Here is a 16,090-nt window from a genome sequence, read left to right on the forward strand (position 1 = left end):
ATATTTCATAATAACAATCTTTTAATGATTGTTCATGTTTGAAAATATTTTGTTAATTCATGATTAATTTTTAAAGTTAAATTAAAATATATATACAATATACATCGAATATACCATTGAGTTTAAGTTTATAAGGATTATTTAAGATTAAATATAAAGTTAAACTATTGAAATATGTTTCTAAATTTAATTAAAAGACATTTAAATAAACGTTTATAATATCATTACATCAATGAACTTAAAGTTGTACTTAAAATGAAAAACTAAATTACACATTTTTTTTTTAAATTGTTGAAAATTGAGTTTTCAAAATTTAACATCTTTGTATTTTAGTTTCCGTAGCAATTAAATGGTCAGTTTTAATAATAATAAATTCATAATTGGTAATTTTAAATTCAATTTAGATTCAGACTATATATTATATGGAGTATTACCAATACGATTGACTTCTCCTATTCAGTGATTTATGTTACGAATGTAGCCGAAATTAACTGATAACGTACCTCCTAATAATTTATTGTACAAGTCGTGTTTTCGTAATTACGTACAAGTCGTAATTTGTTTTTATTTTCTTTAATAAGAAAATATTCAAGTATTTTATATTTGTTATTATTTTTTTTTTTTTAATACACAAAAAATATAACATGCTAGATTTGTATTGCTCGAGGGAGTGGTTGATTCCTGCTTTACCCGAGGACGAAAAAAGTCCAATACCTACTAATGCAAACACAAGGGCGCCGCGTTTAATGCCCTTTTCCGGTATATGTTCTTTACTACGTATGACGGCGGCGCGCATCGAATAGCGATAATGGTGTTGTTGAATCGTCTGCGATTATTGTAATTTGTAGTTACCATTACCTGTTATACATCGTAAATACACGTGCGGCACAATAAACTGAATAAAAACGTCTTTAAGTTCACATTATTTTTATACCAACTACGTGACGTCATGACCTCAGTCCTTCATACACATGTCATACGCAATGCCATCGTAGGTATAGTAAAGTTGTATATAATACCAGACGAAATCCGAACTATGCTGCTGCGAAAAGATGATTGCCTTGTGTCTCGCGTCCCGCGCAAAACATTTCAGTGAATTCCCGTTGACAAAACTAGAAACGTAATTTGTATGTATATACCTATAATATAATAATTTAATATATTGACATCGATCTCTGTCGGTTTCGGCCGCGACCCGTCCAACTTGTTCTCGTGCAGGATTTTTAGGTCGAACAATTTATAAGGCCAAACCGATATAAACTCCTACACAAATAGTCTTTTTACCTAAAAATAAAACATATGGTGCAATCTTCTACACAGACAATTTTGCTTGACGACACAGATTTGCAATGTTTCAAAAACTTCGGCTCATAGGGGAAAAAGAGTAGTCGTTGTTATAAATAAACTGCAAACACGTATAAAACGTTTTTATCTACTATGCATGTGGAAGTACGCAAATAATATTGAAGATTTTCAAACGTATTTTATTAAAAAAAACGTCAATCTCTTCCACTGTTTGGGTCTTAGAGATAAAACAATTATTGCGTCCATATTAGCAATAAATTCAGCAGTAATAGCTGAAAATATATCGTCGGAGATTGCCATCTGTTCGTGTTTTTCTGTGTCCACCTTGTACCAGTCATCGTAAATCTTATGAGAAGATAGTCAGTGGTAGATCATGGACCTTGCCAAACATTTTTTTTTTTTTTTTTAATAATAACTGCAAACAATGGTCGCGAAAACCTGAATCCTGTCTTGACGGGTCGGTGAGTGGTGGTTGTGCTGGTGTCGGCGGTTAAGGATTCATGGAGAGATCGATGTGAAAAGAAAACGAATAAAATTATAAAAATATGAAATAAATAAATCCGTCAATAAATAAACAAGTGTTTAATGATATAGGTGCTTACTGTAATTCAAGAAAATAACATTTTTATAAAAGTTTAAAATTCAAACATTTGATAAAAATCGTTAAATAACATGAAAATTACGCATTGTTTTTTAGTTAAAATTAAGTGTGGATTATTAGGATTTGTTGATAACGTAAAATATGTATTGTTTTTCAAAATTATTTGCACAATCGCTAAGGTTGTAATATAGTACCTATAGCAGTCATTGGAGGATAATCAAAAAATTAACAAATATAAAATTCAACGCTTTTTTGATTATATGAACTAATTCGATCTAATTGGACAAGGCAATCCCCTTGTGCAGATGGATTGAGTATAGTACTTTGAACATTTTCGAACGCGATTCTAACTAATCTCAAACTTTTCTGATATCTCTAAAAACAATCTATAGAGTTATGGTTAAAATCGGTAGAGTAGTTTCTCGAGTACACGAGTATAATATAAGCTACAAACATACATTCATTTTTATATAAGTCCCTTTTATTTTCTGTAACCAATGGCAACCCTAAATATACAAAAAAAATCTATCTATCCAATTGGCTTTCAATCACATTAGAGTGGTTATATAGTTTCATCCCTTTAAAGGTTGATTTTTTTTTTTTTGAGTAGTCTATGTTTTTTTACGGTTCAAGCTATCCCCATCTCAAATTTCATCAAAATCGGTTAAGTGAGTTACCGTCAAAACGTAGCACACAGAGTTATTTTCGCATTTATTATATTTATAAAGATTAACTACATTAAAATATATTCATTGTACACTGTCTGAAAATTGGTACATTTTTATTAAACCGGTTTATCTGTGCGCGATTTAAGATGTCTGCGAACGGAGAAGATGGCAAATAATTTTTCTCGTAATGTCTTGAACACTAACAGCCAATTTAGGAGTTAAAATAACAGTTATAACATTCCTGACCTCTCAGATATAATTATTTCAGCAAAACAGATATAATATCATATGTACATCCGGAGTGTATTTACGATCCTACATCATCACAATGGCAACAAACCAACATTCTTTCGTTTCGATAAACGAATCTCATCACATTTTATCCGCAGATGTACGATAATGAAATGAATACAATAGTATAATCTTAATTTACGATCAAAAATAATATTAACTATGATTTATAATTAAAAATTGTCTACGTTTTACGAAAACAGCCCAGAAATCGCGTGTATAGCAGACTCGCAAACAATATACGTACACATTTCACAAAAGATTAAAAAATCGGATCAAGGTTGTTGTTTTTCAAACCCAAAATATTATTATTTTTTTTAGTTGTAATTAAATCCATTTCAATTCATAAAACTCATAACAAAAATTTTAACGCGAATCGTGGAGTTTGGATATTATGGTATATAGAACCGAAGTAATAACCTTGATCTGATTTCCAGTATATTGTTGTGCTGTTTAATCGTAGATAAACATATAGGTGAGTAAACTGTCGTAGTGATAATATTATTGATCCTCATATTTTGTTGATTTCTGTTCGATTTTTCAACCGTCGATCCCGATCGTAAATTTCGTTTTCAATTTATCGTGCGTGCAATAACCGACAACCAAACGACATATAATATATATTATAACATAAATATTTGATGGTCCAAGATCACGACAATATATTATTATTATTATTATTATTACATACTACACTACTGCAGCGACAACAACGAAATGTATATAAAACGTTTTCTGAACACAATAGAATAACATACGACGCTTTATATCATCTAAAACTATACATGCCATATAAATGTACAACCAAAACCATTATGATATATCATAACCGGCTAAAAGAAACAAAAGTGAAAATGACATTCTACTACAACATTTTTAAATCTATGTAAGTTCATTAATCGTTCGTTCGACTCCACGTCACGCCGTCTATGCAAAACGAAAACGTTAATACAACAGCTAGAGTGCCCAGGTTACCTATAAAAGTTACCTATATTATACAATTTGTTTTATACGAAATTTTCACGCATTTTAATGTACTTGAAGAAGCCTTATGAAATACGACTATGCAACAATAATATTACAAATATCAAAAATATTGAAAATTCTTAAAAGTGTTCAAAATTGTTTTTGCATTATTTCAATTTAAGTAATTTAGCATTATCACGATCGATATAAATTGAAAATAAAACGACAATAAATGAATATGATTTACAATTTGCAATATTTATATACAATAAATAAGTTAATTTGGTTACAAAATATAATAACAACATATGAATAACGTAAGGACTGAGGAGGGAGGCCCATCAGTGTGAAAACACTCTGACTTGGGGAATTTATAATTTATACTTGGTAGTATATATAGGTACCTGTACCACGTGACAAAGATTTTTCGATTGTCAGATCTTTGTGTAGTCATTGCCGCTTTTGTCTGATACACGATTAAAAAACATGCTTAATAACAATGATGTGACAAAGCAAAGTAAATAACGCTTATTATTTCATTTTTTTTTTTTTTTTTTTTTTTACTCTTAGTTATATGGTTTATTTCAGTCTTTATGATTGTATCTGTTTTTATGTTTATTAAAAATTGTACTTAAAATTAAGAAAAAAATGCAAAATAAAAGTTTTATTTTTAAGTTATTTGAATTATGAAACGATTTTTGTTCTTGAAAAGCAATGTTTTGGGACATTCAGAAAAATTATTCGATTTGCAATAAAATCCGCACCTTATTTTACGATCGACGACAAAACACGATGCCAATTAAATGGGTTATCGTAATTATATCGTTTTTTCGAACGCGAAGATCGAGCCCGTAGGCTATCGATACGTATTTATGTCAAATAACCTATGTATACAATCGTGTTACTTTTCGTAATATATACGATTATATTATTATATTATTAGTTATATTATAACGGTGTTTGTGTACAACGTTACTTATTCGCGTTGAGAAAAATTCACAAATTTATTTTTCGATCGTGTAAAATTGACCCAATTCGCCGGGCCGCGGAACGTCGGACGCGCACCGCGATTACTAATAATATCTCGAAAGCCGCCCGAAAGTCGCGCGTTCACTCTGTACATAAATATTAGAAGACAGCCGAACAGCGAACGGCAAGGTAGGTATTTCATTAATAAGTCGATATGATTATTTTAAAAATCATTATTCATTAGACACTATAGTAGTACGGCGTTACATATTGTATTATATATATGCAGCTATCATGCGTAATATATTTCGTGTACATTGCAGTACTTCTATAAATATGTAATGCATATGTGATTTATGTACACGTAATCGATTGACTGTGGCAATATCCGATAATCCAACGACCAAAAACTATACAATATAAAATTTAAGAGTGAATCGCCAAACATGCTCACCCCCGATTTCCTTCAACGGCGAATCACTTTAATCAAATTTTAATTTTTGACATTTTTAAATATACTTAAAGACCATAACATCTTAAATTCTTGAGATTTTTGTTCTACTAAATGATTGATTTTTCTGTGGCCATACAAATTACTTTTGACATAGATATATTTTTGAAATGGAAAGAATTTTTTTTTTCATAATTATGATGGATTTTTTGTTATATCGTTAAAACAGTAGATGTTAATGTATAAATGGGTACAGCACGTAAAATAAATAAATAAATAAAAACGTTATAATTTCTCATTATAGTACCAATAAGGTTGCCCTAGCAACAGATAAATAATATAATTATTATACTAAACAGTATAAATTAGGAGTCAAAATTTTGATTTAAAATATTCAAACAAGTAGTTTCTCAGTTACTAAAATGTATTTACTGTTGTGTGATACAGTGATTTAATTTCCCGACTGTTGACTATAAACAGTTATTTATTGAATAATAAAAACGTAATAGTACAATAGTCATAAATGAAGACTGGTCCACTGGCAACGAGAATTGCGGATTTCTAAACCAGAAATGCTAATGTAAAATATACTATTCAGTACCCGATTTGCATTCTTCGGTCAACTTCTTAGTTTAAAATCGTACAACAACACGTTTCCAAGTAAACACCTTATTTATGTTATTTTAATCGTAATTCGTGCTGTGAAAAAATGTATTTAAGTTCCTCGTAGTAAATTTGGTTAAACCCATGAGTCCGCATCAATACTAAAGATAATAGTCTTTAAAAATTTTTCAAAAAATATAAAATATATATAATATTAAATGTAGTTTTTATTTCCTCATATTACTCGTACAAATTATATGTGTTGGTGGATTATATTACAATAAGTATTAATTAATAAAATGTTCAAATCACTGTAACTCCCGTGTATTCCAAACCTATTATCATATAATACATACACATATTTATATATCTATTATCATACATATCATATTTATCCTGATAAATAAAGTTAAAAAATTACTCTTTTAAATTTTGATTTAAATAAGTCAACATTTTCAGAAAAATTACCTAATAAGAATGCGGTTCTAATTTGAAACACAGAAATTAGTATCTTCACGGTACACTCTTTAAGTAAGTAGTCCTTTAAATTTTAAAATGCGGTCTTTAAATGTGTTTAAAAATTCTAATAATCAGATTGTATACAACTGTATTATTGAAGAATAAAAGCGGGTGAGCATGCTCGGTAAATCACTTTGTATTTAAATATTTTTAATTATTCTTTTGCTATGAAACGTCGTTATTAAATCGCGTTCCCTTTGGCTAGGTCATCATCGTCCAGCCAAATCGCTACAAGACACGTCTCATGCATCCTACGCGATATAATAATACAACCGGTGTAATTTACACACGATTTATTTATTTAGTTGTACGGATTAATTTGTGTACTTCGGTAGTGTAATATATATTGCAATATAAATATTATAATATAAAATATTTTACATATTGTTGACTTTCCAGTGTAATTAAAAACCCGTATGTAGGTATAATTTATTTGCATACCGAAAAAAACAAAAATAAATGCGAAATCGAGGCTAACGTCATGTTTTTCCCAAGTCGAATCTTCTTAAAGTTTGCGTGCTGCATATAGTATCGCATTATCTACTTATAGTAGAGCAACATCACCACAGATCCCGACGTGTGTGTACTGTAATATTGCAATATGGTCGAAGGTCAAACATAATAATGTGAATAATAACGCTCGAATTTCCAGTGGTGAACCTACTGCCCGGGTCTCGATAATTATCGATATCATGTCAGTATTATTATAATATTAGCGTATTGTATCTCAACACTTTAGAGTAAACTCCTTTAGTGGAGTGAGAAATCTCAAGAATTTGAAAATATGGTCTTAAAGAGGGTGAGCAGTGTTCACTGAGCGTGATTTGTGAATTACTCTGTACAGCTTTGTTATGAATTATGATTTTGGCAGACATAAATACAACGGTATTTTGCTATCAACCATATACGCATGTGATATAATATCGTGGCCAATACACACGCGGACATCAATTCAGCTTCGTTGTTGAAATACACGATTTCCAGTGCTTTTTTTAGGTATACGATTGCCAGACGTCTGTGAATATAATTATCATTACGAAATAGCACAACATATAGTAGGTAGGTACTCGTTCACACACTGGTCCAGAGCGACAAAATTATCATAATAAAACGCCAGTTCGCAGTCGTCGACCGAAATGGGTGTCATAAACGTACCTCAACTGCATTTCACGTATTATATAATATTATTATTATTGTATTAAATTTAACAGTTCGTTTAGTTAAGCCATTTATTTACGGTTGCTAAGACCCGTGCATTACCTTCCTCAATATAATATCGATATTATGAACTAAAAATGTTGTATAAGTAATAAACGAAATAGCGATCTATATTGCGGCGATAGTTTTCTCCTCATTATCGTGTAGTATTATTATTATACGTACGGGGTGATCCACTTTACTTTCTACGCACATTTTCCAAGTCAATTATTTAGCGTTATTGAAAGGAAAAAAAGTGTTTTCACTAAGTTTGCTAGCGATGAGCTAAAGTTTTTAATGGTTTTTCTTTTTTCTGACAATATATCCGCAATATTTATTTTATAATCGAAAACAGAATACACCAATCAATCCCCCCCTTCCCACTCGGAAAAAAACCAAATTACCAAAATATCAGATATTAAACAGGTATTTTATAATTTTTAATTAATAAATGCGTTTAAAGTTAGTACAATCAGTGCGCAGTGGACCATGACTTATGGGGTTCAAATTACATTTCTCGTATAAAAATGATTATAAAAACTATTAATTGAATGCATAAAAAAAACCTTAGTAAATTTACTATAAGTGCACTAAAGAATCTTCATTAAAATATATAAAAATCTATCAAGCGTAAAATATGTTAAATTAAAGATTTTATTATTTATTAAGTACAACGTGCTTACACAAAGTATAAAATGTATTTTACAAGATGAAAATTAAAAAACAATTCTTATACAATGCCGTATGTAATTGAATTTTAATCGAAGGAAATTCAAAAATGTATAGAAAATTCCAAATTCCAAATCATGTGTCGAGAAAGTTTTGTTTTACGGTTATCCAAAAACAAAGCGTTTGTCTACGAATCCATAGCCCTTTACCCATATTTATGTAAATGCGATTACAACCATAATAATATGGGAAAACGTTTTTTTACTTTTGAAAATATAGTGAAACCATGTGGATTAAACGAGTCAATATATTATGTTATTATGACGTAGAAGACGTGCGTCTAATCCTAGATTCGTGTGTCGCGCCGAAGAACTACTGCCAAACCGCGAAGAAGACGACGGTTAGGCGATGTAATGATTGTGTTATAACACTTAATATAACGACGTCGACGACGACGACGACGATGATGATAATAATAATAGTAACAATAATGACGATAAAATAATACGCACGACCGGTGTTTCAATTCGCACCCCGTACGCGCTCTTATAGAGTCGAGTGGCGCAAGTCTTTGGCGTTTAGCAGTAGCGCAGGTACTTGGCGTGGAGTCCACGTACCGGGTCAAGGTGGACGTTATACGCGGTGCAACAACATCATGTATACATATAACATAGTACTATAATTATATACCTTCGATGTTGAAGCGACCTCGTCGTTGACGGTGTGCGCATACAGTTGTACGGCCGCCGCGAGAGGCGCTATGTATACCTACGACACTCTACATTCGACGGAGTGCGCAGTGAAGTGTCTATACGAACTCATAACAATAATATATTTTATTAGTAACACGCTCTCACCTCCCGACGAATCGGGCGGCCGCCGACGATAAACGACCAGAAAAATGAACGAGTGCACAGATATATAGCAAATATATTTATGCGTTATACGTTTAGGGCGAAGAGATTTAAATGCAAATCGCAAAGAACTTAAAAATAAATAAGCTTGTGTTAAGCGTTTTTTTAAAAAAAATTTAAGTTTATTTTTTAATAATGGATACGATTTGATACCAATATTCACCATAAATTATACCGATAAAAAGAAAAAAATTAAATATAGTTGTCGTTTTTTTTTTACTTCGCCATATTATCACTATTATTACACGTATATCTATGTATTTTTTACTTAAATACCAGGCAAAAACAAACTCTTCGCCACGTATATAAATGCAGATGAATGTACGAATAAACATTATGTAGATAGGTCGTTTAATTGACGACTAGTAACACTCGAATTATATGAGTTTAAACAATTCAAATAGATTTATGTGTAATCACCGTATTCAACATTAGACATGTAAAAAACAGATATTTAAGTTTTGTAATATTATTGAGTCATACAGTTGTATTTTAAAAACATTTTTTTCTTGTTTTTTAGGACGTTAAAATCCAAGTCTAAAATTTAATACAATCACTAAATATGTATAATATATATATAGTTATAGTTATAGATACGTCTGAAACAATAAATAGACGCGACCAGAGAAAGTGCAGTGGATCGAACGGGAATAATGCCCAAATAAAATTAAAATCCGTTAACGGGAGAAATCACTGGAGCATATTAAATGCTTTACTGCGGAAAGAATAATTAGAAGAATTAAAACAGACAATAAAATGTATTATACGATAAGCGAATATGTCGATGGTAAAATTAATATCGACTCCAAACGCTATCGATGTCGTGACGAGTTTAAATTTGAGAACTTTTAAGAATACCAATTACAACTTTGAATCGTTAAAATACGATGTCTCTACACGCGTAGTCCGTCGGATTAGCTTAAAAATTATTATTACCATTTTCTCGGGCAGCTTTGTCCGTCGGTAGTCATATATTATCGTCGATAGTCCGTACCGCAATTAGGTACCCTCCTAATACTATAATATTATTATTTATGCTACACACACACACACTGTCTTAAATTTGAAACTTCGTCGACTATATATTCATACTAATAACTATTAATATGCATACGGCATATTATTAAGTATATAATATTATTATTATTTGGCGCGAACAAAGGTGAGACTGAAGATGAAATAAATAAAAAAATAAACAATCGAAACGAAATTAAATTTGTTCACGGGCAAGTATGGGTTTGAGGCGACAAAAAATAAATTCAGGGGCGTAGCTAGAATTTTTGTCTAGGTTCCTGTCAACAATTTACATAAAAATGTAATTACAACAACATCGATTAATTTTTATTTTCTTACATATAATTAAAAAAATTAATTTTTTTCGCAAAAATATATCCAAAGTACCTAAATTAACTTCCAAAACTCGAATACGTTAAACCTAAGTAAGTGGTTTATCTAAAAACGTATAATTAAATAATGACTGTTGAGCGCAATAGAAATTATTGAATTATTTAATAACTTCAATAGCATTTCAGAACGTTATCATAATACTATATCTAGGTTAATTTATAGAAATTATTAACATTGTATTGGGGTTATTGCTAAATTCATTAACACATGTATATCCGTGTATCAAAAGCGCAAATACCTTATAGGTTAGATACACATATAGTTTTGAATGTAACGTAACTAAATAGTACAATATTACAATGGCACATTGAAGATAATATAGGTCATTAATAGTATAAAGCCCGGATATCCATACATTTGCATAGATCGTCTTCTTTTCCATACACAAGTGTATCGCAACTGAATGATATAGTTTATTTAAATATATTTAGAATATATTAGTATATCGAATTTAAATACAAAAGTTGTCATTGATATTATGTTATTTGCATTGTCGATAATAAATGCGTAACTAACTTTTGCTATAATTATTTGACTTTGAACTAGACTTTGGATTTATTGATATACCCACATAATTAACGTTTGTTATGATTGAGGTATACACAAGTGTAATGCGTGTACTAAATTACAATAATATTATACCAAACTCTAGTTACATAGAATTTTAAAATTGTTGTCAGAAGCACAATAATTATAACTCATGAAGTTAAAGTCAAATAAAAATTACCATATTTTCACTCATAATTGTTAATGACATAGGTACCTATACTTACTTTAGGTATAATAATATTATTTCAATGCCATTTTTTATACTAATCATACAGTAATATATTTAAATAATGTTAGATATTTGGGTTTAACGAAATATTCTTCTTAATATGCAAGTACCTATGCATTATCTTGTTCAAACATGATTAATATGATCAATTTCGTTAATATAATTTTTTAAACACAAATTTGTTATTTCATCCCTTATTAGTTATAATAACTGTTTTACATGGTTTATTGATATAGAAAATATGATAATCATGGTACATGAAAAATTCCTGATTGTACGTGTTGTGCGTTTAATCTGTCGTAAACAAACATTATTACCTACATAATATACACATTTTATTGAATGGAACAGTTACACGTTTTTATGATGTATTATAACAATAATATAATATACGAATATAGGTAATGCCGTGTCTGTTTAAGGTTATAAATTCTTATTGATTAATATTATGTTGTTGTTCTTGCTCTATGACTATCAAAACCGGTTGACAATTTTAGAATTTTGAACATATTAGAGGACTACTAGTTCTGAAACGATGTGTGATGGTGTGATTGTCTGATATATGTATCAAAAGAACCTAATGACGAAAAAGTTCGAAAAGTTTCGTACAACTAAATCTACGGGTCGGAAATTCAACGGGCACGTGTATCCGATTCCTGTTATGGTTTACATTATTCTCAATCTTTAATTTTGAAAAAGTATTATTATTGTTAAGTGATATCAAATTAATTTAATTATTCATAATTTCAATCTTATTAATAACTATGTAGGTATACAAGGTATGAAATTACTATAATATAATATTATTTGTACACGTCTATATTACCGTATGATATAATTATATGGTATTCGTTTGCGGTGCACGCTAAGGAGTAAGGATAACATATGAGATATACGTACGACGCTACACTCTTTTTATAATATTTATGCTATTAAGGTTACCTATGTTTAGAATAACATATAATTTATTTATATACAACTATTGTACATAATTCTATATAAATAAAATATATTATTTATTTAAAAAATTTCATGTAGTATTCAATTTTTTAATCTACAACTCGTTTGTACAGTACACACCTATCTAGTTAGAGGAATACAAATAAAAACCTAGACGATAATTATTCATTAATAATTTTATCACGCGGCTCGAACCGGTAATAAATTAGTGGACCATGGTCAACCAATGCAAAATTTAATTTTATATCTCCGGACAAGCTATATATTATAGGTGGGTACTATTCAATGTTACGAAATTGTCTGTTTTGATATTTTAAAAAAAAAACCTAGATTTTCGTCGGTATATTTTTTTTAGTTAATATTATTATATCTACCGTTTCTATAGTTGTACCTATACTCGTATATAATATATTTATAGGTGTACCCTACCTAAACATCGAATACCTGTCAACCTACCTTGCTGCCTATATACCTAGTTTAATGATTTTCAAGGTTTGTTGATGAAATATGATCTATTATTGTATTACGTGTGTTTTAATGCGGTTTGTTACAATATATATATATGGTATAGCAATGATATGCACTTGATGTTAAGTTATGTATATGTATAATAAATGTTACAATTAAATCGTAATAATTATTTGTAGATTCTATTTTCTCGAATTTGAACACTCGGCGATCGCTTAACACAGCGATTCACGCGTTTGAATAAACACGGATAATCCGCATGGGAATAGCTGTGCGACCGCATAGATATTTAGACAGCGTTGCAACTGTCTGTAAAATATTATGATATTTAGAGATGCTGTAATATACTTAAACGCTTCGATATTGCGCGAAAAGCTGATCATAATATCATAGGTTCCCGTTTCGGTAATTACAAAATCTCACGAGAAATCCTCAGTATCGTAGATCTCCGAAGGTCGCAAACAATAATTGTTACGTAGGATTCGGGCGATGCGCGCGTTCACTTTCTATAATATCAACAACACTGCAGGTCACTGACCAAGTCAACGTAAAAAATCAAGAAATTATACTAAATATATTATATTATATTAAAGCGACTGCGTATAATGTCTCGTTCTGACCGTAAATAGAATGACAGTAAAGCGCTTAATTATAGAACACGTATAAAAGACATGCTAATATTATTATATCGAAAGTTATGTATATTATCATATAACATTATAATCTGCACATGAAATCGGAGAACCTTAATTTTCTATACAAAACAGATTGGATTATATTGAACGGTTCGGAGTAAAAAAAAAAACGAAAAATTGAACGCTTGTACAAAAAAAAAAAAATTTAAAAAAATATACAACAATAAAACACGCGTTATTATTTTATTCAAATAACGCGATAAAAACCAATTAATTTTTTTTTCTTTTTGTCACGTTACACACGATTAAATAATTTCGGTCGAACATTGTTTGCTGTTTTGGGATCAAAAAAGAAAATCCACTATACATGCATACCTGCTAATTGTACCGCCTGCTTAATTTAAATTGCAAGTTTCGACTAGAGAGCCCACCGAGTCTGATCAGTCTGTCGCGCGTTTTCGCAATATTTCACCGTAGTGAATCGAAACTATAATTACTATATCATATAATAATATATAATGGTATAATATACTGACGACTATGCGGTTATTATAAAATTTATAATGAGTCATTATATCGTGTAAAATTGTTTTTCCTTCTAAAACTACGCGCGAGTATATACAACGACAATAATGTATAATATTATAGTCAAATGTCAAATCATAAAAAAATGCTAAGTTTTCTATCAATAGGAATAAGAAATAGTTTAAAAATCTTATTTGATTAAAATCTCTATGACGTATCTAACTCTAATGAGTAAAATCTAATCTAGAATTCGGTTCACTCGTCTGGTCTAGTAATTACTCAGAATATATAAATCATCTTGATTATGTCCAATAAAAGTTTTTGAAAAGAATTGCTCATCTAATATACATATCATTAGAGATAGCGTTAATGTTGTTGAAAACTTCCTGAGCCTAAAGTCACTAAGTACAAAACATAAATTAGCAGATATTATGTTAGTTTACGATATTCTGAACAACCTCGTCCACTGTTTCGAGTTATTATCTGAAATTGGTTTCCAGAGAAACCAAGGAACGCAGATCTATTCATTATTCCTAATTATAATTATTCCAACAGGGGAAACAATACATTTTTTTCAAGTTTTTCTGTTTTGGTCAATAAGATTTCTGCCAAATTATATTTTTTGTACTTTCTCAAAACATATTTAAAATTAATAACATTATTATTTTAGTGTTAATTGTGATAAAGATAAAATAGTACTGTAATATACTTGTCAGAATTTTTACAATAGTACTTTTATAAATCTTGTAAAAAAGGCATTTTCCCGTGAATATAAAATAAATAAATAATCATCTACACCATAAAATGCCGTTTAATTATACTATAGTCGATTGCGAACGTTCAATATTATAATATCATATTATCCCGGAGGTGTTTTGATATGCCTATTATATGGGTACGATTTGTGATAGTATAAAAATCGTCTAGAACCGGACGGAAGGGTTCGACGATCGTATAAAAGTCTCGTATACATCACGTCTGTGATCGATTACAATAGTTATAGGTATTATAGAAGTACGAAATGAATTCGCAAAACTGTTACTCGCGTCACATTCTCTCATAGGTAAAATAATAACAATTGGGTATGCTAATCGTGTTCGTTACACGGTTAATTTGTAATCGCCAAAGCGTACCTAAACATATTATACCGCACTTTATATTAATATATGTACCTACGAGTGTTACTCACCGAAACGATCTCCGACGGTGATCGTATACTCCGACGACGGTGTGTCGTAAGTGCGGGTAGGTTGCACGTCGATGTCGATGTCCGATTCTACGATATTATTCACCGCAAACCGAACACACAAACTTCAGCAGGGTGAAAAACGGACACGGAAAGTGAGTTATAATAATTCTTATTGTCGGTCGTTCGGTCGCGTGTCCGCCGTACGATTACGACGGTCGTCAGTGGCACGCGAGTATTTGGGTAACGGCAGACCTTCCGGTCACTCCGCTGGCCCTACCCTACCCGACTGAAGATCGGACCGGTGGGGACGGCCGCGTGACGTGAAAACCAGAATCCCGTCTCGATTGACGGAAGGGAGATGGATCGTCGCGAAAAGGAAAAACGAATACAATTTTTGAAAACGAAACAAATAAGTTTATAAACGTAGTCTTTATCTTGTTTTTACTACAATTGCAAATTATCAAAGATATATAAACGTGCCAATTTTTTAAGTCATTTAAAGTTCTAACTTTTGATATAAACCGTTGGAAACACAAAACTTACTACTCAAAACTTAGTATTCGTCAGAAAAAATTGTTTAATTGAAACGTCTATATTATTTTTCAAAATTTCACAACCATCAACGGTTGTTTATGTATGTATCTTTAGTAATCATTGAAAAAATTAACAATTAATATAATATCGGTATCCCTCGCTTTATGAATTATACGACTCATAGGGAAAATCCACCTTTGATTGATTGAATTTGCATAATGCATTGGATAACATTTGGAATACTTTAAAACGTGGTTCAAACAAATTTATAAATATTTTTAATATCTCTATAGGAACAATCTTTGAAACTTTTGTCAAAGTCGGTCGAGTAGTTTTTCAGTCTATAAAAAACAAACACAAAAACATTTATTTTATTTATACATTTAAACAACAATCAATAAAGTAATATTATTTTTTTTTTATTTAAAACAGTCTCATACC

At 30.3% G+C, this 16,090-nt stretch overlaps 1 protein-coding gene across 1 annotated transcript in view; it reads right to left on the minus strand.

The window, feature by feature from the left end:
- The window catches only part of LOC113551401 (elongation of very long chain fatty acids protein AAEL008004-like), a 29,898-nt gene extending 14,557 nt beyond the window's left edge, over positions 1 to 15,341 (minus strand). The window contains exon 1 of the mRNA XM_026953628.2: positions 15,116 to 15,341. The gene's annotated coding sequence lies outside the window, so the exon portion shown is untranslated. The remainder of the gene's footprint in view (positions 1 to 15,115) is intronic.
- Between the last annotated feature and the right edge of the window lie 749 nt (positions 15,342 to 16,090).

This window comes from Rhopalosiphum maidis, chromosome 2 (genome assembly GCF_003676215.2).
Source record: "Rhopalosiphum maidis isolate BTI-1 chromosome 2, ASM367621v3, whole genome shotgun sequence".
NCBI lineage: Eukaryota > Metazoa > Arthropoda > Insecta > Hemiptera > Aphididae > Rhopalosiphum > Rhopalosiphum maidis.